We start from the raw sequence: 26,301 nt of genomic DNA, 5'->3' as shown, positions 1-26,301 counted from the left end.
TTTCCCTCCCTCTTCCTCATATCACACACACACACACACACACACACACACACGCACACGCGCGCATACACACACACACACACACACACACACACACACAGAATACATCTCCTTTTCCCCCCAGATCTTTTCCAAGTTGCACAACCATGGAGGATGGTGCAGTAACAATCCAATTGTGAGTAGAATAGGAGGGAGGAAGCGACATGATTTATTTTTTCTTTACAAAGCCACCATTCATTCTCTCTATGGTGGGGGGCAGGGGGGAAGCAAACGCAGTTTTCCTAGTCCCAGTCCCTCCCTGAAACGCAGTGTCAGATCGTTAATGATTAATATTTTGGAGAGGTCAAGGCGACAGCGGGTGAGTGTATATAATCTTCTGGGGGGGGGGTTCCTCTAGAAACGAAGGTGGGGGTATGGATGCGTGATAAGAGTTTTCCCTGCCTAAAACAATCCCAAGCTGATGTGCTTTAGAACCGAAGAAGCCACTTAACAGTCGTTCGTCCTCAAGCCCCTCCCAAACCCCTCTTTAAGCGCCGTCACCCCTCCCCCCAAAAAATCTGAGCAGAAAACAGGATTAAAGCGGCTGAGCTAGAGTACAGAATCCCACTTGATTCTGACATTTCATCCTATTTGCATTTCTCTGCGGGGCCTTCTGAAACCTATTAAACTGTAATATTAAAAACTCTTGGCGTAGGTCCTTCTCCAACCGCTCCACACCCCCATCCCTTTTCCTCTCAACCCCCTGCTCTCTGGCCCTTCATTCTCTGCTCCCAACTGGAAGGAAGGCGGGGTGGACTACGGGCGGGGGGGCAATGTGTTTAGCTAAAGAAAAGCAGCAGCAAACCCCTAACTGCTTTGCTGGCCGCTTTTATAGGAGGGAGAGGAAGGAGGGGTAAAAGTCCCCCCCCCCCCAATTCCCCAGACTTTGTACTTTCCATACTGCCCTTTCAGCAAAATCCCTCTCGTGTTCGCCTGCCTGCAGAGAAGAGAGTACGTACCTGGTTAGAAGGGGAAATAAAGGGGCTAGTGAATCGGTAATAAGGGAAGCTATGCTGCTTGCATACCCCGCTGGCCTCAGAGTCAGTCCCCGAGCCGGAGCAGCCACCTGAGTCACCACGGAACCTCTCTGGCTCCTCTGTGACTTCCAAGGCGGAGGTTAAACAAGAGCTGCTCGGATATATCTGGGTCTTTCTCTTGTAAAGAAAAGAAATTGGGGGAGGGTGCCTAAGAATGACGATAACTGTGAACACAATGAAAAATCTACTGCTTGTCTATTTCCTTATTTTAGCTAAATAAAATTAACAAGACATTGAAGGAAAGAAGTAAGTCCAGTTCTCTGATTACGAAAGGAAGCTGAGTCGTTTTTTTAATTAAGGCCTCAGAACCCCAGAGTATTCCCCAAATCACTGCAAGTTTAAGGATTTTATCCTTTTTTATTTTTCATATCCACTTCTTTTAAACTTTCAGAAGAGAGCATTCTGCTACTTCGACTCCATTCTATTTTTTTCTCGACTTTTAGAAAAGAAAAATGGGGGGAGGCGGCGCGAGCGGGGGAGGGGGGTATAATTTAATTCCAGTATAAATTAAAAAAAAAAAAAAGTTCAGTCTCTGGAGGGCAGTTTCAAGTTGCCCTTCGCCAAAGCCTATCTAGCTGGTTTCTAGGCTGCCCTCTTTTGGAAGCAGAAGATCTAGAAGGGGAGGGGAGGGAGAGGGAGGCGGGAGGCGGGAGTGGGGGGAAGGGAGAGAAGAGGAAAGAAAGAAACTAAAATAGTAATGAGCCAAGGAGGAAAGCAATGTCTGTATGTTAAAAGCAAGGAAGCGCTCATCTAAATATCACCCAGGCACCTTCGGACTCGGCGGAGGAAAGGACACTGACTTGGGTAGGACACTACAGCGAACGGCTCCCAAATTAGCAGGAGGATCCTCCCGATGAAAAGGGAGAGGGAAGGGGTAGGAGGGGTGGGGGGGTGCTGAGAGAATGAGAGTGCGAGACTTGGGATGGGGGGAGGTGATTGCTGGAAAAATTAATGCAAGTCTGAAGCTTATATGGCTGCCTGAACAGAATGCCGAGGGATCTTGAGCGATCACTGGAGCAGCAATGAGTGACAGGCGCTCTCTCTAAGCTTTTTTAAAAGTAGTTCTTTATTCTTTGAAAATCTTGCAAATTCAATTCCCCCCCCATACATACCGGTATTCAGATTAAGAATCTTCCCCCCCTTTTCTCCCGACCTCACTCAGAAACTGGAGAAAGTCTTAAATTCTTGTATAGAGATAATTTTAATTTAAAATATACAGACATGAAGAAATAAGGGTTTAATCGCTTACCGTTGGGGGTCGGGGAGGGGGGGGCAAGACGAACATGGAGAGAAAGCATATTTTTATAAATGTTTAATGCTTTCACACCCGGATGCTACAAGACGCTATAATTGTGACGGTGGGGTATGTATGCAATAAATCATTTAGTTGCTAATAAAAATTCTGCTTGTTTGTCTTGAGTTTGCCAATGGCGCTTGCATTTTTCAAGTGTTTCTCATCAGCGGGCAAAGAGAATCTGCATTTCATTAAAGCTGCAATTTCGGTGTTGATCAATCTTTTTTTCTCTTTCCCAACCCCTCCATACACACCCCTTTCTTTTGTCAGTCATCCAACCTATCTTCTCCCCTTCTCCCCCCCACACACCTCAATTAAAAAAAAAAAAAAAAAAAAAGCTTAAGTGAGAATATTTCGCGGGGCTAGTCCTCCAAACTCCACAAATCCAGGACCTCTGCTATTTTGAAGAATGTTTTATATAATCGAATGGTTACCTAGACAAGAGACTGAAGGGTTGGATTTTTAGTTGTTGGTTTTTTTTTTTTTTTAACCGAGGGTGGGGGCGTGTGTGAATAGGGTGGGGATACACTGGGGTGAGGAAAACATGCAAAACAGATCCTGTTAACACTAGAGCAGTAAACAAGCTGGCTGGCATGTTTATGTAGACCTAAATATGTGTGTGTGCATAATACGGTTGTTGATGCAAGATCGGGCCCTCCCCGATGAAACGAGGTCTGATTCCGTGGCGAATGTTTAATTGCCTTGATCTTTGCCACCGATAGTGAAGTCACGACTTGAATTAAGCCCTTTTTTTCCTTCTCTCTTCCCGCGGCCCCCCGCCCCCCCCCCCCCCTTTTGCTGCAGTCAGTCTGGTAAACAGCAGCTGGGAGCCATCTTGTAGGTTGGGTGGGGAAACCGAAGCCAGGAGCTTTGCAGGGAATGTAGTGGGAAAAAAAAAAAAAAAAAAAAACAACCGATTGTGGGGGGGAGGGGAAGGGGAGGTGTAAGTGTGGAATGAACGAGGGTTGCTTGTGTTGTATAAGAGGAATCGAGTGCCCCCCCCAACCCCCGCCAATAAGCAAAGCAGGCAAGCGAGAGAGCTTGTACAGTGTTGAATAACGCGTCCACCCGCGGATGGTTCAGCAGGGCTCTTGCTGCTCCGCTCCTTCTCCTTCTAGCGGGCGTTTGAATTTCTTTTTATTTATTTGGGGGTGGGGAGCGGGGTGGCTGGGGTGTTAATCATTGGCTTCGCTCTACTCTCCTCGCTTGAAAATTGTGGGTTGTGTGTTTGGTGTGTTGCCCCCGCCTTCTCCCCCCTCCACTACCCGAAAACCTAAATTTAAAAACTAGATCTTGTAATTTCTTCCTCTCTCTTCACCCCCACCCCCACCCCCCGCTTCTCCCAAGCCTCCGGGAGCGGGGACAGGATTTTGCTCGACTTCACAACAGCCATTTTCCGAGCCGAAACGTTCAGCTTTACAAGTCCCTGTGCAACTCGCCACCCCCGAACTACCAGCACCCCCATCCCAATTTCCACTCCCCTTGCACGCTGGTTAGGAGAGCTATGGTTTAAGAGTTAGTTTTATTTATTTTATTTTCAAATGGACTTGATAAGACTTTTGCAAATTGTTTCAAGGGTTTGGTTAGGTTTTCCCCTTTTGTCTTCCCCGCTTCCCCCCCGAGCTGCGCACTCCCGAGAAAGGGTGGATGAGGGGAGTAGAGAAAGGGGTGAGTATAACTGCCCTACGGACCTGAATTTGCTTTCTCCAAATAAAATCCATGGAGGGAAATTCGATAGCTCCCAACCCCTCTCCCACCACCCATCTCCCCTCTCCCAGCTCCCTTCTCGGGCTGTGTTAATTAGATTAAGCCCTTCTTTTGTTTCGCTGCAGTCTATTCGGAACTGTGGGGGCCTTTTTTTCTGACGGAATGTAGCATAAACACGTAACCATGCCCCAGCTGGGTTGACAAAATACTCCCCCCCCCTTTTTTTTAAATCAAAGGACAAGCCAACCTTGAGGCTTTTACACTCATATCCACAGCCTCCTCCTCCCCTCCCTCCACACCCCCCCCCCCCAGTTGTTGCTTGGCTTAGCAGGGGAGAAACGGCTCTTTTGTTTCCCACGGCGCAATCCTCTCGGCCCGGAGACCAGATAGGAATCTCTCCTCGTTGCCTGTCGCCGCAGTTTCAGCCGCTGCCTCTGTCCCTTCTCATTCACCTTGGAAAGAAGGAAAACTAACGCAGTCTTCATCTACGAATCCGAACGAGCTTCTCCAACGTTCTTAACAGCTCTAAAAATCTAGTGACTAGTCCGTCTTCCAGTCTCTTCCCCCCATTCTAGCCCAGCCCCCCCACCCTTTGTAGACTCAAGGGCACTTACTCCTGCCCTACCCAAACAACCCTGTGTGCTGGGCGACTGCCCGTAGAGCACCCCTGTCCTCCCAACCTCCCTCAGGAGCTCTCCACTGGGCTTCCCAGTGCCTGGGCGGCGATACCCTATGGCGTAAACAGTGCTTACTGGCTAAAAACTTTGTAAATCCCAAAATGGAGCCTTAAAAAAATGACGCGGTCATTTCCTGGCTGAGGGACCCAAGAGTGTTCGCCTAAGGGTTGTATCCCGATAAACGAAAGCATTTACTTAATTCGAGAATCAAAAAGTTTGGAGTAATTATAAAACAGATTTTTTATTCTAAATCTAAATCTGGGTTTTTCCAGTTTGTTGTCCTGGACAATACACACTATAATCTCACTGCGTTTGGGGAAGGAAAAGGGAGGCGATTTGTAAGGGGTTTTGTTTTTTTTGTTTTTTGTTTTTTGTTTTTTGTTTGCTTTTCCCAATCCCCATTCCTCCAGCTCTTTAAACTAGGAGGTCCAAAGTACCCCTGACTTTCCTGCTTGCCGTGTTTATTCGGGGATTGACCGAAGTGAGGCCTTAGGGGCCTCCAATGGAGCCCAGAGACTACTTAGCGGAGACTAGCTTCTAAGCCGGGGCTGCAGTCTCCAGTTCTTTCTACCTACCTCTCTTGTTCTTAGAGAAGACCCGGAGAAGCACAGCCAACGTCTGCACCCCTCCCAGGGTCCCCTTGGCAAAGTGAAAATGGGTCCATGGGGAAGAGAGCCGCGCATTGCCCTGAATAGGTTCGGAGTAAGAGGGAGGCCAAGCGGTTTGGGGGATCGTTAGAGTTTCACCTCCCCCCTGTTTGTCTTTAGAAAGGACCTGGCTTGAGCCGAAGCTTCAGCCCCCATCCCAACGCCCGGCCGGGTCTTACACTCAACTCTGTTTTGATTGGAAAGGAATTAAAGACTCCTCGCTGAGGGAGGACAGTTTGAGCCATAAATCTTGTGTTAGCTTCTACGAATTCCTCTCCCTTCCAGCTCTTTCCCCGTACTCAACTTCTTGCCTGGAACTAGTGGACATCTTCGACTTACACTACTTGCCCCTTCCCCAAACTTTGAGCTGGACAGTGGATGGGAGGCGGAGAGGGAAAACAGAACCTGGTCCCCCCAAGGGGAACGCTTGAATCAAGCCGAAACGGCTGGGATTTCTTACCGGTGTGGGCCGGGAGTGGTATGGACTGAGAGGGAATACGGGATCTGAGCTTACTGGAGATAGGGTTTGCTGACAAGCTTCAGCCCCTCGGTTCTCCCCTCCATGTCAGTTCAGATAGGGCTACCCCCAGTCCCTAGAGCTCGGTAATCTGTGCATGGTTTCGAGCCTAAGCAGTTTTTCCTGGCCCATTTCGGCCCCTGGTAACCAGGGCATTGTGCCCAAGCTCTTCCTTCCACTCTTGTGAGAGAGGATAATTTTTCTTAGCCAGAAATCGGTCACCCTCTCCGCCTTCGGACTCAATCCTCTGGTCTGTCGGATTCTGCAGCAGCTACCCCAGTTAACATTCCGTACGCAAGAGGAAAGGCTCTCCCCGGAAGATAAATCCGGGCGACTAGACTTTGGGGCCCGGGTTGGCTGAAGCTTAGTAGATAAGCCTGGGCGGCCGACTTCGGTAGCCCCAAAGCTTCTCCAGGAGAGGAGCGAACAAATTGATTTCCTTCCTTCCCCCCTCTCCTTCCCCCGAGACCTTCCATTCCGAACCAAGAAAGTCTCTAAGGCTTGTGGGTCCCCCATCCGTACCGAGCTGAGAGAGGTTAGGGAGCTTTGACAGCGGCATTGCAATTCGTTTTGCTGTAGAATCCGAAGGCGTAAAGTTCCGGAGTAAAGCCTAGCTGGAAGGCCGACACTCAATGAGTACCCTCTGTGTATCTACCTTCCGAGCCCACGGTCAAGGCGCTCTTGTCTGCACCGAGGCCCCACAGGACCCCAAGGAGAGACTGGAGTCTCGGGAATCCGCTTCGGAGGCTCCGTCTGGCTCAATTACTTCCTCGTTGGGGCCTGAAGTTGTCCCAGCAAGGAGGAGGAAGGTTGGGACAGCTGCACGATAAAGGGGGAGAGGACCCAGCCACTTTGATATCAGTCTGCCTATCCGCAGCCGCCCTTGTAGCTGAGCTACAAACCCAAAGGGTAGCCGTAGACTACACAGACCAGTCGCCCCAAAAATACTGGAGTGGAGGGAGTTGCAAGGATTGCCAGTTCCTGAAGTTCCATTTCCATCCTATCCAAGCCAGGTGGGGTTGGGTTCATTCTGGATCGGGGAATATAATGGAAGAGGTCACCCCAAAAGGTTTGGGATGGAACAGGGAGGATACCCTTGACTTGAGAGAGAAGTTACACGTTTAATCTGGGTTGGTCTTCATCTGATGAAGACTTCATTCTTGTCCCGATTTTTGACTTAACTCTTATCCTTTAATTTTCTTCACTATTACTTGACCTCAGAGAGCTGGTGGAGAGGGAGGTTAGGAAATTCTCTCACGAATACCTTGATAAAATCTCCAAAATGCACTTGACTAATCTCCTCTTTCCATGGCCGGTGACCCATCCACCTCACTGATATCCTATTTCTCACTCACATCGAGCTGAATTCCACCTGAACCCAGACAGCAGAATTATTTAGATCGACACAGTAAACTTCAAAAAACAAACTAAGGATGGTAACATCCAGATTTCCATGTCACTATCAGTTGACCTGTAAAACTGGCAATAGTCTGAGAACTTTCAAAATTCCTGCCTTTCTTGAAAATCTTGTTTCCATCTTTTGAGAGTCCCAAGGCCCTGGGGCTGGATTCTTTTGCTTCAAGGGTTGTAATTCACCACAAGTATTTATAATTCTGTAAATTTGGAAGTCTGAGAAAACACCCCATTGATTCTAAAGCCTAGTTCATGAACAGAGATAAAAACATATCTCTTCTCAGTTTTTTCCCTGGGTATAAAGGTGGAAAAACATCAACATGGGTAGTCAGCTGTGCCTAGGGAACCTAGTATATAAATCCAGAGAGAGTTTATTTTCTCTTAATTAATTCCATCACGAATTATTTTGCATTACTCTGCTTACCAGCGGAGGGGGGGGGGGGGAGGGAGAAATGCCATTACATCTTATGACCTCTACGTTAAAGACTCAAGATACAGGAATTCTGGGGAGAGCAAAATACTCCCTTAGCTTTTCTTTTTCTTTATTTTCTTATTTTTTTCCAGTATATTTTCAGAGAGGGGAGATAGTTAACGTTTCCTTCCTCCCCCCTCCCTTTTTTAAACAGCAAACACCATCAGTCACTGATAAAGCCAGAAGGCTGAAATCTAAATGTTTCAAAAAAAAAAAAAAGTCTAGGGAAAGTAATCATTCAGAAACTCACAGATGGGCCATCAAGATACACTGACTGACAGATGTCCGGGGTGCATTGGGCCCGGTGCTTTTAGAAACACTGATCAATGAATTAAGCGAAGTTCTCCCAGGTGTCTCTGCCACAGAAACCAGTCTCTATGGATTTCGCATCTGCTTTAAACCACATTTCCAACCGCTATGGGTATATTTTTAAAATTACATTTTTTCTCGCTGCCTGTTTGTGCTAAAGGGACAGGGATTTAAGGGCTGCTGGACAAGATCTTACAGGACTTGCTCAGCGGGTGTCAGAGAGAAAGGAATTCAGAAGTTGGCTGCCTCTATCTGTGTCTTAAACCACCACTATTTAAACCAGAACCCTCAAGAAACTGGAAAATCCAGATTTGGAATCCAATGGAGAAACAACTTCCTTCACTCCTCTCCCCCACTCTTAAAAAAAAAATTCTGCAGTTTCCAGCCCAAGGTTACATTCCAGTACACACATTTTTACACAGAATCGAAGATAGCGTTTCTCCAAATAAACCGCCAATAAATCAGCCAGGCGGCCCGGTTCCCCAGGGACTGGCTTGGCTGAAGGGCTCCCGGCAACCTTAAGCAACTTGCATTTCTTAACCCTGTGGACCCTTGTAGAGAGATGAGGGAGTCGAAGAGATTTAAGAAAGAGTAGCCCCTGACATCCTCTCACCTCCGCCTGTATGTCTCTCCCTTCCCCGCCCCCCCAGCCAAATCTTCAAAGAAAAACGGTAATCAGGTTTATGTTTGCAGTTATACACATATGTGTAATGTGTGTGTGTGGGTGGGTGGGTTATATGTGATTGGGGAGGGTCCTTATATGTAGATGTATGTGTGTATTGCCTATGTCTTGAAAAAGCTCTTCCCAGCTAGCTTTAGGCTCGGGAAAAGCCAAAGTGGAAGGCATTTGACCCTCCCGGAGAGGCGGGGGAGGCAGCGGGGCGTTGGCGCCGGCCCTTGTTCCGATTTCTCCCCATGCTTTAAGCCTGCTGCGGTCTGGGCCTCCGCTATCACCCATCGCTAGTTCTCGGCCAACCTCGGGCGGGCAACGGGGGAGTGCGCGCTGCGGATTCCAACCTTGAAATAGCTGCAGCGGCCAAACCTGGAGGAAGCTGCTGGGGCGCCTCTTCTCCTTGGGGGCTGCCAGGGATCAGACCTGAATGTATTAATAGCTGCGATTTTGCCCTCTCTCTGTGCCCCCCGCCCCGAATCCCAACAGTCCGGCGCTCCAAGCATGCCAGCGGAGTCCAGCAACCGTCCCAGGCTTTGGACAGCTGAGAGCGACCCTTCACGCCACCCCACCCCACCCCACTCCCTAACCCCATAGGCGCCCGAGAGCATCTGCAGCCTTTGGCCGCCTATCCCGGCGCCTCCCCCAGGCAGTCCCACCCCGATTGGGGTGGAAGGGGGTGGGGAGGAAGAATCTCAGTCCGGCTCCTTTCTGCCCACTCTTCGGGCATCCTAAATATTCCCTTAACGAGCTCTGTTTAGCCTTCTGAGCCCGGGACCAGCCTTGCTCGGGCCTCTCAGATCCCGGGCTGGGCCAGGGCTGGGGGAGCGGGGGTGACCTTAGAGGCCTCTCGCCAAACTCGGCCGAGCCTTTGACTCCGCGTGAGATGCCAATCAGTGTAACCTTTGCTTGAGTGTCAGAACGCGCCGCCGGAGTCCTGCCCTCAGCCCCTGCTGTGCTATTAAGCTAAGCAGGGCTAGGCTGGGCTGGGGGTTGAGGAAAGTGACTGCGGGAACGAGCTCTGATTACTGCACCCGCAACCCTTAGCCATACTGCGATCTGTGCTGGCACCCCGCTGTCTCCCGCAAAAGCGCCGAGAACTAACTACTTAAGGCCAGCGTTGAAAGAAAGAACATGGATCGTCAATTCAAAGGACCTGGGTTCAAATACCACCTTCCGCGCTTACTACCCGGGTGACCTTAAGCAAGTGGAAACCTCAGTTTCCTTATCTGTGAAGCTAAGGGCTGCCCTGAAGGACTTCCGAGCTCCCTATAGCTCTGGCATCGTATGTCCTCCGGGCCTGGGACAACCGATACAGGACCGACTTTTCCCCTCTGTCCTAATGCTCTGGACTGCCCCGTGCCGTTACACATTGAAATTCACTACCCTTCCCATCCCCCAAGTATCAAAGGAACGACTTAGGAAGCTCCCTTCTTTTTCGTGAACTTAAATGCTTCAGCGTTATGGTCTGAGTAGAGCACATATCCTGCCCTGGAAAAGCTTACAATCTAACTAGGCCGGGGCAGGACACATTAAAACCCCTCATCTCACTCCAAGAATTGAAGCGCCAAGGTTTCTTCCACACCTCCAACCAAACGGGTTTCTGAAAGCTTTGGGACTTGCTGAATCATTCAGTTAACAAGGAGATGTGTCTGCCTTATGTAAGGAAAACCATCTTAATAAAGGCGAAGATAGCTTCGAAGCAAAAGGCTGCGGCTAAAGCAAGGATTAAGCCTCACCGGAGCCAAACTCAGCTACTTAGGCCAGAATCTGGTGGGATGGGGCATGTGAGTTCCCGGTGGTTCTAGGGCTACAGGAAAAAAAGGCTATTTTTCTAGGATGAGGTCAGGCATTTTCATTTCCTTTTTCTAGAAATGTCCCGACCCCTGGGTGTTCTTTTTTTCAGATATAGTATTTCACCGTGGAATACAAAGACAAACACCCTGCGCTGTCCTGTATATATCTTTTTTCCAACAAGGGTCATCAAATCAAAGGATTCTAATTGGGGTAAGGGGGAAAGGGAGATTTCTGAAAGAAGGAGAAAGTAGAGAGAAAAAGAAAAGAAAAGCAAACTAGTTCTCACCTTCCTCAGTGTCTCTGACAGGCTTTGGAAAAAAGCGTCTTACACACACGCTCCTCCTCCCTCTAGGTTTTTATTCTCTGACATTTTCTTTCAAGCAGAAAATAAAAACATTTCCCATGGCTACTACTTTGAAAGATTCCCTCTCGTTGCTTCCTCCCACCCCAATCTCAATCTTCCTCGGGCTTGCAGCTCAAAGTCCAAAAACAAACCTGAAAAGATTAAAAAAAAAAAATCTTTCCAAACAGACTTTGCTAGCTGCACTCCTCCGCCCTTTTTCTTCTCCACCAACAAACATCTTCAACTCTGATCAGTTAGAAGCAGAAACCCCCAACCCCCACATTCTGCAGCTCATTGCACAGTAGTGGAGAATCAGGATCGTTTCTAAGAATCTATCATTTATTTAAGGAAAATGACCCCTAAATTATAAAGGGAGGAGTCTTCTACCCAAAGGAGTTAAGTCCCAGAAGGTATGAGGAAGAGAAGAGGGAAAGTTCAGTTTTTTATGGTGGCCAAAGCCCAGAGCCCAAAGTGAAGAAAATTAAAGAGTTAAAGTTTATTATTAGCCTGTGCAGATCCTACCCTCTAGACCCTGAAATTAGGAGAATGGTCTAGGGAGCCTGTGATTTGGGGTATTCCATCTGTTAGCAGATGGGTTAGTGACTCAAGGAGGCAGGGTCTTTGGAAAAAAAGATTTTTTTCTACAGCAAATACTTTAAAGGCCTAAGGCTCATATACAAATAATTATGTATATTTGTTTACAAGACCCATTTTCTCCCAAGCAGCAGCCCCTTCCCCACCCTCATAACCTACACACATCGATATCCCTTTTGAGATTTCTTTTTCCTTCCCAGCTTGTCCTTGATGTTCAAGGTGACTTGAAGTTAACCCGAGTAAAAGCTTTAAGTGAGAAAGTATACTGTATCATTTACTTGAGAGTCTGCATTAACCCGGCCACTGGCCTAAATCTTTAGATCTGGAGATATTAGCAAATGAATTCAATAATCAATCATTTAACTCTTACCTGCCAAGCAAAAGTTAGTCCCTGTCCTCAAAGAGATTACAGTTTCACTAAGGAGATAAGACATACATAAAAATACCAGGGTACAAAAGGATGATAAAAGAGCATAGAAGAGTACGATTCAAATCCTTTGAAAGATCAGAGCAGACTTCTTCCAGGAGAACATGGATGGCGTCATAGAGAAGATGACACTAGAGTTTAGCTTTGAAAGATGGGACAGAGATTCAGTTGTTGGACAGCTAGTTAAGAAGTTAGTGTCTGCAAATGAGATTTACATTTCTGAACCATAACCTCAACTACAGTAATGACAGGCTTGTGCCCAGAAATATTCACCCAATAATGATTGATAAAAAAAAAAAATAGCTTCTAAAATTTTTTAATGGTTTAGTTTATAGTATTTAAAATATAATCAAAAGGTATTTAAATCGAAAAGAAAGGGGAAAAGGGAGAACTATGTACAGTTACCAGACTTGAACATTATGGATAGAGAATAATTATAACAGAAAAAAAGGAGTAAGAAGAGAGTACAGAAATTCATAGGAGAAAATGCCTAAAAAGGATTTGACAATAAAAAACTGGCCTCAGATATATATAGATAATAAGCAAAAAACTAGAGCTCCTGATACAAGGACTAGAATCTCACTGACATCAATAAGACTTAGTAGCTTGGGACCCCATGACTAGAATGATGCTGAAAGGGAGAAAGGAAAAGGACATATCATTAGATGTTCCACTCTATGACAGGCACTGGGTTAAGTGCTTTCCAAATAGAATCTAATTCGATTCTCACAATAACCTTGCAAGATAATTAATATCCCCTTTTTATAATCGATGAAACAGAAGCAAACAGAGATTAGTGCCTAGGGTCAGTGCTGGGATTTGAATTCAGGTCTCCCCAACTCCAGGATTCTATCTACAAATATTATGTAGCTGCCTGAGGGCATATTCAAAAGAATTAGGAAAGAAAGAAATAAAAGTAATGTCATCAGAGTGTACTACAAACCACTCCTACAGAAAGAAGAAAGAGATGAAAAGTTTGGGAAACAGATCACTAGTTTAGAATAGTAATGATGGAAGTACTTCAACTATCTAGATACTTGTTCTCCTAAAATAAAAATAAAGAAGCAGAGCAGCTATTTTGATTTGCCTTGATGCTAATTTGATATTTCAAAAAATGAAATAACCAACCAGGGGAAATAATATTCTAGAATCTGATTCTCACAAAGTAGGAGGAACTAGCTGCCTGAAGTAGAAATAAAATCATCTGGTTTTTAAAGCTCAAACAGCCTGGTCCCTACCTACTTTTCTGGTCTTCTACTTCACTGCCTTCCTTGTACTTTATGATCTTCCTGCTATTCCTCAAATATAACATCTTCTGACTTTGTGTTTTTATTCCTTCTCCTTGTCTGGAATAATCTCCCTCCTCTCTTATGCCTTTTGGCATCCTATACTACATTTAAGACTCAGTTCAAATCTCAACTTTTACAAGAGCCCTCTCCCCACTCTTCAGACTTTTTTGCTCATTCTTTCTTTTTAGAATTGCTACTCATTTATTGTTATACCAGTTATATTATAACATGTACATAATTGTTAGCATGTTGTCTTCCATCTTAAAATGTGAACTCCTTGAAGTTAGCAATATAATTTTGTCTTTTTATCCCTCATGATTAGCGTAGTGTTTGGCACATAGTAAGCCTTTAATAAATGTTGATAATGATATAATGATAATGATAAAAACATCCAGAGAAGTCACCAGCTTAGACTATATGATTAAAAAGGAGAAAAAAAAAAACCAAGGTATAGTGTGAAACATACAACAGATTACAAAGTATTCAGAAGAATAGAATCCTATAAACTAAAACGTAATAGAGAAAGTCAGTTAAAAAAATTTTTTTTAAATTCAAGAATAAAATTCTTAAAGTCACAAAAAGAAACAATTTTGATAAATTAGAAAAATTGGAATCATCTGACGAAACAGCCAAGAATGTAAAGAATCCAACATAGTTTTTAAGCAGCATAAGTATGTGACATGGGCCTATTAAAAATACCTCAGTGGTAAAGTTCAGAATCAGCTGAGTTTAGTGAAAAAAGGACATAATAAAAAAGAAATTTAATCTATATGGGAGAAAAGGAAGATCAAAAAAAAAAAAAAAGGAAAAGGACTGTGGCTAAAGCAGATAGGACAATGATAATGGCAAACTGCTTTAATCTCTATTTCTGGGTTTGTTTGTTTTTTTTCCCTGAAAAGGAGAATGAGCTTTAGCCTGGGAATGACAGACGAGAAATAGCTATTAGGGAGTTGGAATTCTAGATAAATAGTAAAGACAGTAAGAGACCACCAAGCTGCCCTTGATGAGCGAGTTCAAGTTACTGGGCCCAAATGAACCACCTCGTCAGTTGCTGAAAGTACAAATATATGTTATGTAATTGCTGAGACAATATCAGTAATCTCTGAAAGATCATGAAGAATGGGAGAGGTGCCTAAAGGATTGGAGAGGGCAAATGTGCCAGTTTTCTAAAAAAAGGAACAAATGGACAATTCAAACTATAGGCCAGTGAGCTCAATTCATGTTCCTGGTACAATTCTATAATGTTTTTGAAGGATAGTTAGTGAACTAGATAAGGAAGAAACCATCCCAAACAGCCAGCAAACCTTCATCCAAGAACAAATAGGATTAAACTCATTTCCTCGTTGACAGTTACTAAACTGGGAGATCAGAAGAATGCTGTGGATATCCACCCAGATTTTATCCATATATTGTGTCTATTCTTACAGGCAAAATGGATAGACAAAAGTACTGTTAAGTGGCAACTAGGACAGTGGATAGAGCTCTGAGTCAGGAAGACCTGAGAAGTCACTTCACCCTGTTTATATCAGTTTCCACATTTGTTAAATAAGGTAGAGAAATGGCAAATCACTCCAGTACCTTTGCTAAGAAAACCCCAAATGAGCAACATATTTGTGGAAATATGTATAGAGGAACTGCACATGTTCAACATATATATAACACTTGCCGACTGGGGAGGAGGTGGGGGAAGGGAAGAAAAAAATTAGAACACAGGGTTTTGTAGGGGTGGATGTCGAAAATTATCCATGTATATATTTTGAAAATAAAAAGCTTTAATTAATTTTTAAAAAAAAGAAAACCCCAAATGGTGTCATATGAAGAGCTGAACATGACTGAATAACAACAACACTGGTTGAATGTCCACTTAAACTTAAAATGTCAATTTTAAAAGGTCTCTGAATAAGTATTCCCATTTGTGTTTGGCCATGTGCTCTATTTTTGGATCATAAGATCTTAGGAAGAAACTGGAAGGGATGTTTGAAGTCATATAATCCGATCCCTTCATTTGACAGATGGGACAAGTAGATTCTACCAATCCACTTTGAAGTTAAGTGACCTGTTTTGAGATTACAGACAGAGCAACAGAGATTTGAACTCATAGCCTCTGACTGCAAATACAGCAGCACACACACACACACTTTTTATTAGTAAAAAAAACCACATAAATACCATGCTTATTAAATTTTCAGATGGCAAAAGTCAATCAATAAACATTTATTACATTCCTATCACATATCACTGTGCTAAGTGTTGGGAATACAAAATAAAGGTAAAACAAGTCCCTGATTTCAAGAAGCTTATAGTCTAATATAAGTAATTATGTACAGATGAAAGCTCTAATCTAGATAAACTGGAAATAACCAACAGAGAGAAGATATTAGAATTAAAGGTGATTGGAAAAGGTGTCAGGTAAAAGGTGGGATTTTAGCTGGGATTTGCAGGAAGCTGAAGTCAGAGGGCAGAAATGAAGAGAAAGAGTTTATTTTGCTGAGTCACAGCTAGTGAAAATCCCTGAGTCAAGAGATGGAGTATCATTTTGAGAAAGAAGGCTAGTGTCATTGTATCTCACAGTACCTGGAGAATATAAGGTATGAGAAGACTAGAAAGGGATGGAGGCAAGGGAGATGTTTTCCACATTACAGATAGTTTTGAATATCAGATGGAATGAAAGAGGAATAATTAACATATTAGATGAAAGATCCACATTTCAAGGAACTCTTAGTAAGCTGTGATTGGAGGCTGAATCTATTAAAATGAAATTTAGTGGAGATTTATTTCAATCCTATTCAACAAACATTCCTTTTAAAATTTTATTTTATTTTTTAATTTACCAAAATTTGTCTTCTCTCCTTTTCTCCCTTCCTTCCCATCCACATCCCACTGAAAAATTGGTAACAAAAATTGGCAAACATTTATCAACTATCTACATTTTGGTAGAATGCAAGGGCTAGAAAGGCAAACAAAAACCAAAGCAATCCCTGTTTTGTTTGGTTTTTTCATTTTCCGTGAAATCATGTTGTTGTTTTTTTTTGGGGAGGGGGGGGCAAAGATATTGGAATGCTTTGCCATTTCCTTTTCCAGTTCATTTTACAAATGAAAACTGAGGCAATAAAATGACTTGCGCAGGATCATATAACTAATAAGTATCTGAGGTTGGATTTGAACTCAGGAAGATGAGGCTTCCTGACTCCAGGTCCTGTATTCTATCCACTTTGCCACTCAGCTGCCAATCTTCAGGGTACTTGAATGCTAAAGAGAGGAAACAATACATGGAGAGGTAAGTAAATGCAAAACAGATACAAAATCAACATATAATTAAAAGTATAATGTGATGGGAGGACCTGGTAAAGGAGATGGATAAATGTAATTTTAGAGCCTGACAAATCAAGGTTTTTCAACAGTGGGATATTGGTATTCAAAAACTAATGCAACCTCAGATTGTTTTAAGGAAGACATAGATAACGTCCAGAGATAAGGAAAAGATAGTCTCATCTCTTGTGATTTCTTCCTGAGTCAGAGCACATTTGGAATATAATTTTACATTGATAAGCTAGAAAACTAAGGAGGAAAGCTAGAATGGTGAGGGACTCAAGGCTGTGCTATGCCAGGGTAAATGGAAAGAAGTGGAAATGTTTCCCTGGAAGTAGAGAAGACTTGAAGGGGAGAGGAAACATGCTTGTTCTTCAAGTATCTGAGAGACTTTCATGTGGAAAAGGGATTAGATTTATTCTTTTTGCTCCAGTGGGCACAATATTCCAGTGGGAACAGATAAAGAAGTAGATTTCATTCAATGTAAGGAAAAACTTGTTAGCAATTATAGTTACCCAACATGGAACAGAATAGAAGTAGTGAGTTCTTTCCCACTAGAGGAACTTTAGCAGAAACTGGAGGTAGAAAAATCCCATCCAGGGTATGCTCCCTTAAGTGGGGAAGTTTCTCGTTTAGGCATGGGCTGAAGTAGGATACCCTCTAAAGTTGCTTTTTGATTATATGATGCCCTGAGCTGAGAAGGGAATTTGTTGTTCGGTCCCGTCGGACTCTTTGTGACTCCCATGGACCCTAACACACCAGGCCATCTACCCTCCACCATCTCCCAAAGTCTGTCCAAGTTAATATTTATTTCTTCCATGACACTTCCAACACATCTCATCCTCTGCTATTCCCTTCTCCTTTTGTCTTCAATCTTTCCCAACATTAGAGTTCCAATGAATCTTGTGTGGCCAAAGCATTTAAGTTTCAGTTTCAGCGTTTGACCTTTCAATGAAGAGTTTGAATTAATTTCTTTTTAAGTATTGACTGATTTGATCTCCTTGGTGTCCAAGGGACTCTCAGAAGTCCTCTCAAGCACCACAATTTGAAAACATTGATTCTGTGGCACTCGGTTTTCCTTTTTGCCATGTTTTGCTCCTTGGAAAACCATAGCTTTGACTATAGAGACTTTTTTTTTGGTAAGGTGATATCTCTGCTTTTTAGTATACTGTCTAGACTCGCCATAGTTTTTCTTCCAAGGAATATGTGTTTTTTAACCACATAATTATAGTCACTGACTGTAGTGCCATCAGAGCAGTATTATCTGTATATCTGAGAATGTTGATATTTTTCCTAGCAACTTTAATTCCAGTTTTTCATTCATCCAGCCTGGTATTTTGCATAATGTAATCTGCAAATAAGTTAAATTAATATACAGTCTTAATGCACTTCTTTTCCAATCGTAAGCCAATCAGTTATTACATGTTTGATTCTAACTTGCTTCTTGACCTGCATACATTTTCTTCAAGAGACAAGTAAGATGATCTGGTCCTCCCATTTCTTGGAGGGCTTTCCACATTTTGATATGGTCCACAGTCAAAGGTTTTCATATATAGTCAGTGAAACAGAAGAACTCTCTTGCTTTCTTCATAATCCAGTGAATGTTGGCAATTTGGTTTCTAGTTCCTCTGCCTCTTCAAAGACCAGCCTGCTTTTTCTAGGTTCACATATTCCTGAAGCCTACCTAGCAGAATCTTAAGCATAACATTGCTGAAGAGAAGGGAACAAGTATAGGGGATACCTATCAGTGGGTAGGAGCAAAATCCCTGACGAAGGGAAGAGTAGCACTGTGTCAGTGAATAGGAAATCTATTTGTCATTATCTCCAAGTCTCTGAAGAAGAGTTAAAGCTAAGTATTAATTCCTCTCCAGGGCACACTCTCAACTCTGGACTTTGTCTGCCACTTGCTGTCCCTTCCCCACTGTCACTGGGCACCTTCACCTCCGGCCCCCCTTCTCCTTTCAGCTTCTTTTTATGTGTTGTCTTCCTCCATTAGAACGTAAACTCTTTGTCAGTGGGGACTGTCTTTCTGCTGCTTTTGTATTGTTGATTCAACCTAAAACCTAGAAATGTTGATTGACTTGACTTGATTTAGATAAGGAGGTTGGGGTCATACCTTGGAAACTAGTGTAAGCCCTGTCTCATTAAGATAAGCATCAAGAATAGGCTGCAAGTATTTATTAAACGCTTGATACAATGCTGGACACCTTGGAGATGCAAATGCAAGAAAGATGGTTCCCAGAATTGCATTCTAGCTGGGGAAGACAATACACAAAAGGTACTAAAGCGTACTGGAGGGTGATGATGGTGGGTGGGGAGGTAGCCTCACAGGGATGTGGTGTTGATGTCTAGAAAGTCAGAAGCAAAACAAAAGGCAGGATCTCAGATGGCTAATTCGGAATCCTCAAAGTGGAGGGACCAGGTAAAACTCATCAATGGGAGCAAGGAGTCAGTGTGACCGAAGGCTGATCTAAGATGAAGGGAACCCCAGGAACTGAAGTAGCTGTGACACAATGGCAAAGAGCTAGTCTGGTACTTTGGGCTTGGGCACACATTTTTAAACTATATTAACAGGTAACCACAAGATAATTGCTTAGCCAAATCAGAGGAAAGCTATTCAGCAAAGACACAGCCTGATTAAGTTGTCCTCAATTTCCTTGTTCTATATTTCCTGCCATGCTGGTCTACAAATCTACCTGGAGAAGGAGAGTCACTCTTCCCTTTCCATTGGGCTTTGTGCTTAAGCCACTAGAAGGCTTGGTCAACAGCCTGAATCTTTAGTTTCTCAATAAAGGCATACCCTGGAGATACTGTGGGTTCAGTTACAGGCCACTACAATAAAACAAATATCTCAATAAAGCAAGTCACACGAATTTTTGGGCTTCCCAATGCATCTAAAAATTATGTTTACACTATACTGTAGTCTATTAAATATATGATTGTATTGTCTTAAAAATGTATATATCTTAATTAACAAGCATTTAATGCTAACCTTCATCGGAGCCTTCAGCAAGTCATAATCTTTTTTGTTGATAGATCTTGGCTTGAAATTGATGGCTGCTGACTGATCATGGCTGTGGTTTCTGAAAACTGTGGTAGCTGTGGCAATTTCTTAAAACAAGGCAACAATGAAGTTTTCTGCATCAATTGACTTTTCCTTTCACTTGAACAGTTAGAGTCCATTGTAGGATTATTAATTGGCCTTATTTCAATATTGTGTCTCAGGAATAGGGAGGTCCAAGGAGAGATGTGGAGCAGATGGTTAATGGAGTAGTCAGAACACACAAAAGATTTATGCATTAAGTTCACCAAATTACATAGGTGTAGTCCATGGCGCTCCAAAACAATTACAACAATGACATAAAAGATCACTGATCATAGATCCCCTTAATAGATATAATAATGAACAAGTTTGGAATATTTCAAGAATTATCAAAATGTGACAGAGACACAACATGAGCACAGGCTGTTGGAACAATGGCATCCTTCAAATTGCTTGATGCAGGATTGCCACAAACCTTCAATTTATCCTCTCCAAAATGCAGTATCTTTGAAGCACAATAAAATGCAGTATCCCTATACAATTTAAAAAGAAAACTAGTTTAGCCAATATAATAGGCTAAACAGAGAAGAGCTGAGGTGTATAGTTATGCAGCTTTTTAAACTGAAAGATATCTTAAGAGATCATTAACCCAACTACCTCAATTTTACAAAGGAAGAAAAAGAAATCTAAAGAAATTAAAACGTTTTACCCAAGATCCCACAGCTAATAAGAGGCAAAAATCAGGACTCACACCCAGCTCTAGTGCTATTTCCCCTCTTCTCGGCCATCTCCTTCAAGTTCTGGGATCCCAAGGATATTCCCCAACAGAAATATAGACTTTTATCTCCTCTACCTCTTAGAATCCCTAAATTCCTTCAAAGCTCAATTCAAGTACCACTTTATACAAGAGATTGTCCCCCCAGCTGCTAGTTACCTCAATCCCCCCAAATTATCTTACATTTGCTTTGCATCTGTTTTATATTTATCTATGCACTTGAATAGCGGGTGAGTTGTACTTAAGAACAGCAGCAGCAGCTGAAATATTCAAGTTCACAGGAAAAAAAAAAACCTGAAAAAAAGCAACTAACAATAAAACCCATGGCCTCAATTTCTATCCAAAAAATGGCCTAAGTCTAAACAGCAAGCAAAATGAACTTGAGGTCCTAATACAGGGAAAAAAAGTTAACTTCCTAAGTACAATAGAAATTTGTTGAGATTAAATCTATGATTGGAACATATCCAGAGTTGGAAAGAAGTACTTTATTTTTTTAATTTTTATTTTTTATTTAATGATTACTTTATATTAACAACATTATCCCTTGCACTCGTTTCTTTTCCGATTTTTTTCCCCTCCCTCCCTCCACCCCCTCCCCTAGATGGCAAGCAGTCCTTTATATGTTGGATATGTTGCAGTATATCCTAGATACAATATATGTTTGCAGAACCGAACAGTTCTCTTGTTGCACAGGGAGAATTGGATTCAGAAGGTATAAATAACCCGGGAAGAAAAACTAAAATGCAGATAGTTCACATTCGTTTCCTAGTGTTCGTTCTTTGGGTGGAAAGAAGTACTTTATTGAAAATAACCAAGATAAGTATAATGTCAAAGGGCAACATTGCATATTAATAAGATATGCTGATGGGAGAAAATTCAGGAACTAGAAGGAGAAAAACTAGTGGAGAGCGTATGGGTGAAGATCAATAGAAGATAAACGAAAAGCGATTTTGTCATCAGAGTATATTATAGGCTACCTGCGCAAAAAGGGGAAATAAATGAGGCAGTTGAGAAACAGATCACAGGTCTGGCACCGAGGCCTGATGTAGTAGTGACTGGGGACTTCAATTATCCAGACAGCTACTGGCACTCTCTCTCTCTGCCAAAATCCCAGTAGCTAATAACTTCTTGACTTCCCTTAATGATAATTTCATCCTTCAAAAGGTAGAAGAAGCAACCGAGAGGAATTCTTTTCTAGGTCTGATTCTAACAGGAAGGAAGTGGTTGCTTAGGTGAAAATGATGGGCACACTGGGATGGAGGAAAAGTGAATTTCTTAAAATTTGTGATAGAAAAAAGGAAAAACAGGTATAGTCTGACGTCCACTCAAGGGTGATGTTTTCTAGGAAAAATAAATGTACAGATGACACTTTTAAATTTAATCTTCATTATTAACATTTTCCCATGACTTTCTTAAGTTAAAACAATAAGTCAAATCTTAATTTGTAGAGTTTACTGATTTTCAAGCTGTAAATGCTCATAGAAAAATTCAACAGTCAGCTCTCTTGAAATGATTCAAGCTGACTCTAGCACAGGCCTACTAATTTGGGAACAACAAATTTCAAAGTGTTCAGAGAAAGGACAAGATCATTGACTAAAATTCTGTAGGGGAGGATATATGGGAAGTTCTCAAAAATGAGATTCCCTTAAAGTCTTAGAGGTAATTCCATTTAGGAAAAAAAATAGAAAAGCTATGTAAAGAAGCAAAGAATTCACTAACCAACTTAGATTTTTAAAAGACATAAAAACCATAAAAGTGAGGACAGGAGATTCAAATTTTTTTAATTTGCATTTATTGCAATAGCCCAGGAATAGTAGAATTCAGAACAATCCCAGGCTGATGAGATTAGTTAAGAACACCACCAAGTGAGGATTAAAAAAAAAAAAAAAACTGTATTAGGGGAAGAGAAAGATCAAATAAAACACCTGACCATTGTTTGAAGGTAGATTGGACAATGGTAATAGTCAATAAAAAGAAGGCAGAAGTGCATACTTTCTCTGCCAAAGAGAATATCCTGTGGATGGGAAATAATGGAACAAAAACCGTTCAAAGGGTGTTGACAGTCAATATAAGTAGAGGAGACAGTAAGAGAATAACAGCAGTCTACCTTTGATGAATTCAAAGCATATAACTCAGAATAACTACTATTATGGATATTGAAAAGGTGAAGAAATCAGGAAGATCTGAGTTCAGATTCTGTCTCAGAATCTTTCCCTTTGTGTAATTCTGAGTAGGTGACTTCCCACTGAATAAATCACTTCATCTCACTAACCACAGTTTTTTAAATTTATAAAACCAAGTTATTGGATCAATGACATCTGGGGATCCTTTCAGCTCCAGTTTGAACTACAAATAGAGATCTTTCTCATTCTCACATATCCACTTCCCTTTAAAAGGCTCGTGGCTTTATTTTTCCTTCTACCCACTTAGAATTTAAGTGTTTTGTGTCTCCCCTCTCCCTCCCCCCCAGCCATGGCAGGGGAAAGGAGACAGTCATGGGGATGGGGGGGGAACCAGTCCAGAGGAATGTAATCCTTTTCCATCTTGCATCTCCATGTCACTGAATGATGGTTTCATGAGGCATTGTAAAAAAAAAATTTCCATCCTGCATTCCTTGTTCACTCATTTAAGAAACTATTGTTGTCCAGACAAATTCTCTTTACATTTCAAATAAACGGGATTATTCCTCAGGAGGTAATATCCTGTAATTTGAACACAATAACGGGAATAAATTACTTGCTTAGAACTAATAACGACAGCCCTCACCCAATGCCAATATATTGGCACAAGCCCTGCTTTGGTTGGTTAAAATGTAATTGTGTCCCTGGCAGACATTTTCCTTCAGAAGGACAGCAATGACTTTTAATTAAATTTGCTGGGAAGAAAAAAGGCAGAAGGATTTGGGAGCTGATGGGGTTGTTTGCCCCTCTCCAGGCCACAAAGCTCATAAGACAATGGTGAAAACTAGAAACAATCAACCTGAGAGACAGAACTTCTGATGTTACCAGGAGTCCCTGAATTTTTCCTTTTCTCACCTAGGGGAAGAAAGGAATTCGCTGTGTGGCAGTTTGAAAAGGGATCAAGTACTCTCCTCCACACTGACCCACCTCCTGCCCAATGGAAGACTGACAATCCTCATTTCATATAATTATAATATAACACCTGAGGTACCCCCATCCCATGCTGATAGGATGAGCTACCCCGGTTTGAAGATACTCTGTGAGTCTACATTTTCTCAAAAGCCATAGATTACACCCCCCACTGATGTGTTTATATTTACTAGTGAGTCTCTAAACATAAATAATTCAGAGCAAAGGCTTCAAACTAATTTTTAACGAAATAAGAAGCAAGAAAAGTAACAATAGAAAATTCTACCTGTACACCTGGGAAACCCTCTCCCACAAACATATATTCCATCAGTGGGAAGAGAGGGCACATATAAGGAGTATGGATAGAGAAGCATAAATATAGAAAGGGCATGTGGCCAAAGCACATGGCACGGAGGAACATGCACAGAATGAACATGTGGGACAAATACGCGCCCATGAAAGGACAATACCACTTCTGACATGTGGAAGGTTGCCAGCCTCTTCCAGGGATGTTAATGCTGTTCCTGCTGGTCTCTGCCAGACACAGAGTCTGTGTTAAGCATGGGAGCGTGGTAAATGGTCTCCGTGACTCATATTCTCTATTGATTTAGGGGTCCCTCTCACATACAAGGCAAGCTTTGGAGCTTCTTTCTGACTTCAGTTCCTGGGTTTAGCTGGAATTCACAGCTCAGCTCCCACTGCTTCTCCCCAAGAAGAAAGATGCCTTTTGCTACAACTCTTAGAAAACCAGAGTCTAAGGAAAAACTCTTAGTGGTTTTCCCTCATTTAAGTAGGTTCTATGTAATTTTAGCCTTGAAGATTCCTCTCCAAGAGGAGAGTCCTTGCCATAGGAACCAGATAACTAGTATCCATAAGCAGGCTTAAATCTATTTTTAATCTTGGCTTCCTGCTTACCACGGGCAGGGTTCTCTGTCAGAAAGCTTGATTTGATTTAGGATTAGAAATTCCTTTTAACTCCTTGGTAAAGGAAAAGCTAGGTAAGATAGTGGTTAGAAGGCTAAGCCTGAATTCAAATCTACCCTCAGACATTTATTAGCTGTGGGACTCTGTTTGCCTCAGTTTACTCATCTGTAAAATAAGGTAGAACAGGAAATAGCAAATCACTCCATTATTTTTGCCAAAGAAAACCCAAAATAGGGTCACAAAGACTCAGACATGAAGGAAAACAACTAAACAAAACTTCTGTACCTTTAAAATAAAAAATTTTGGAGGGTGATTCCTGCCAGAGAAACCCTACAGAACTATATGGGTCTGACCCACTGTTGGATATTTTTTAGAAGCACATCCCCCACAGAGCTTTGCTGTCTGTCATGAAAATAAGGCACAAAGGTCAAGCCCAGGGAGTTTGGTATTATCCTTCAGCCTAGCCTCAATTCTCTTTAATATAAGTATGAAATCATCAATAGTTTTCATCTTTTTCTTCTTTTTTTAATAGCTTCCAAATTCTTTTTTTGATTTATTTTAAATAATAACTTTTTATTTTCAAAATATATGCAAAGATAATTTTCAGCATTTATCCTTGCAAAACCTTGTGTTGAAGGCTTTTTTCCTTCCCTGTCCCTCTCCCCTAGGTAGCAAGTATTCCAATATATATTAAACATGTGCAATTTTTCTATATATATTTCATCTTCTTTTTTTTTAATGATACTCTTCTCCTTTATGACTCTCTCTCTTCTTAGAATCCCTAGTTATCTTTAAACTTAGCTCAATCCTGATTCCCCTAATTGTGTTTTCTATTACTACCTCTGAATTTACTGTATATTTATTTATTTATATGTATTTATTTGTATTTATCCTCCCAGGAGAATGTAAGTTCCTTGAGGACAGGGATTGTATTTTTGTCTCTATATCCCAGTTTTCCAGATCAGTGCCTTGCCCACAGTAATTACTTAATAAATATTTTTGAATGAATAAAATTTGTTGTCATTTAATCCTCACTGTCACCCCATGAGGGAAGCATAGTCTCCAGTTAACAGATGGGAAGGCTGAGACTCAGAGAGGTAAGTTGTCTTGTTAAGGTCACACATTTCAGGTCTTATTTCAGCTGTGTATCCCATGCATCCAGCAGAGTGCCTTCCACATAACAGATGCTCAGTAAATGTTTTTGAATTGAATTGAACCCAGGTTTGCAATAGCCTGTGAGAAGGTCACTTTCTCATGGTCCCTCTGTACTCTCTGTCCTTTCACCAAATGGAATTCTCCCAAATTGGCAATCTGTATTGGAGCTTCCACTGCCCAGTTCATTCCATGGACAAAGATAAATCTTCTTGGCTTTCTCTTTCCTCTCTGGTGCAAAGACTTCAGGTTTCCTTTCTCCCCTTAAGCTTAAAAAATTATTCACACTTTTTTGTTTAGTGCATTGCCTAAATTTCCCTTTGTATCCATCTTCTCTCTTCCCTCCCAGAGAGCCACCCCTTCTAAAGGAGAATCATTTTCTCCATCATAGTGTGTAGTGGTAAGTGATGTATTTGGGGTACAGTACCAAATGATGAGATTGATGTAGGCCCCAAATGTTGGGGTCCTGTGACGTGAAGAATTCACAATGGCCATCCCTTTTGGTGAAAGTAGGTTTATTTAGGAAAAGACATTACAGACAAAGTGACCAGGAATGGTAAATATGAAATAGGTTTGGGAGAGCAGAGTTAGATGGCAAAGTGGTTTGAACAATAATTAACAATGGAAAAGACAAATTCCCCAGTGGAACTCCCCGTTAACTAGGAAAAAGGAAATACCCCATGAGGTGGAAGCATACTACTGACTGGCAGGCTAAATCCTAAAAGGCATTTAGCACCCTAAAAGAGTTAGTTATAAGAAGGAGAAATGAGCTATGGT

General features: G+C 42.2%; 2 long non-coding RNA genes across 2 annotated transcripts; one reads left to right on the top strand and one right to left on the bottom strand.

Annotated features, from left to right (window-relative positions):
* Positions 1–88: 88 nt before the first annotated feature.
* LOC127563470 (uncharacterized) lies at positions 89–26,301 on the top strand. The gene is made up of 2 exons (XR_007953972.1): positions 89–1,880; positions 23,399–26,301. It is a non-coding gene; the product is annotated as an uncharacterized LOC127563470 (long non-coding RNA).
* On the bottom strand, positions 3,433–6,434 carry LOC127563467 (uncharacterized). Its single transcript, XR_007953971.1, has 2 exons — positions 5,330–6,434; positions 3,433–4,529 (listed from the first exon to the last, which is right to left on the bottom strand). It is a non-coding gene; the product is annotated as an uncharacterized LOC127563467 (long non-coding RNA).

The sequence above is a fragment of the Antechinus flavipes genome, chromosome 1 (genome assembly GCF_016432865.1).
Source record: "Antechinus flavipes isolate AdamAnt ecotype Samford, QLD, Australia chromosome 1, AdamAnt_v2, whole genome shotgun sequence".
In the NCBI taxonomy this organism is placed as follows: domain Eukaryota; kingdom Metazoa; phylum Chordata; class Mammalia; order Dasyuromorphia; family Dasyuridae; genus Antechinus; species Antechinus flavipes.
The sequence above is the reverse complement of the archived record's forward strand: the minus strand, read 5'-3'. Positions and strand labels throughout refer to the sequence as shown.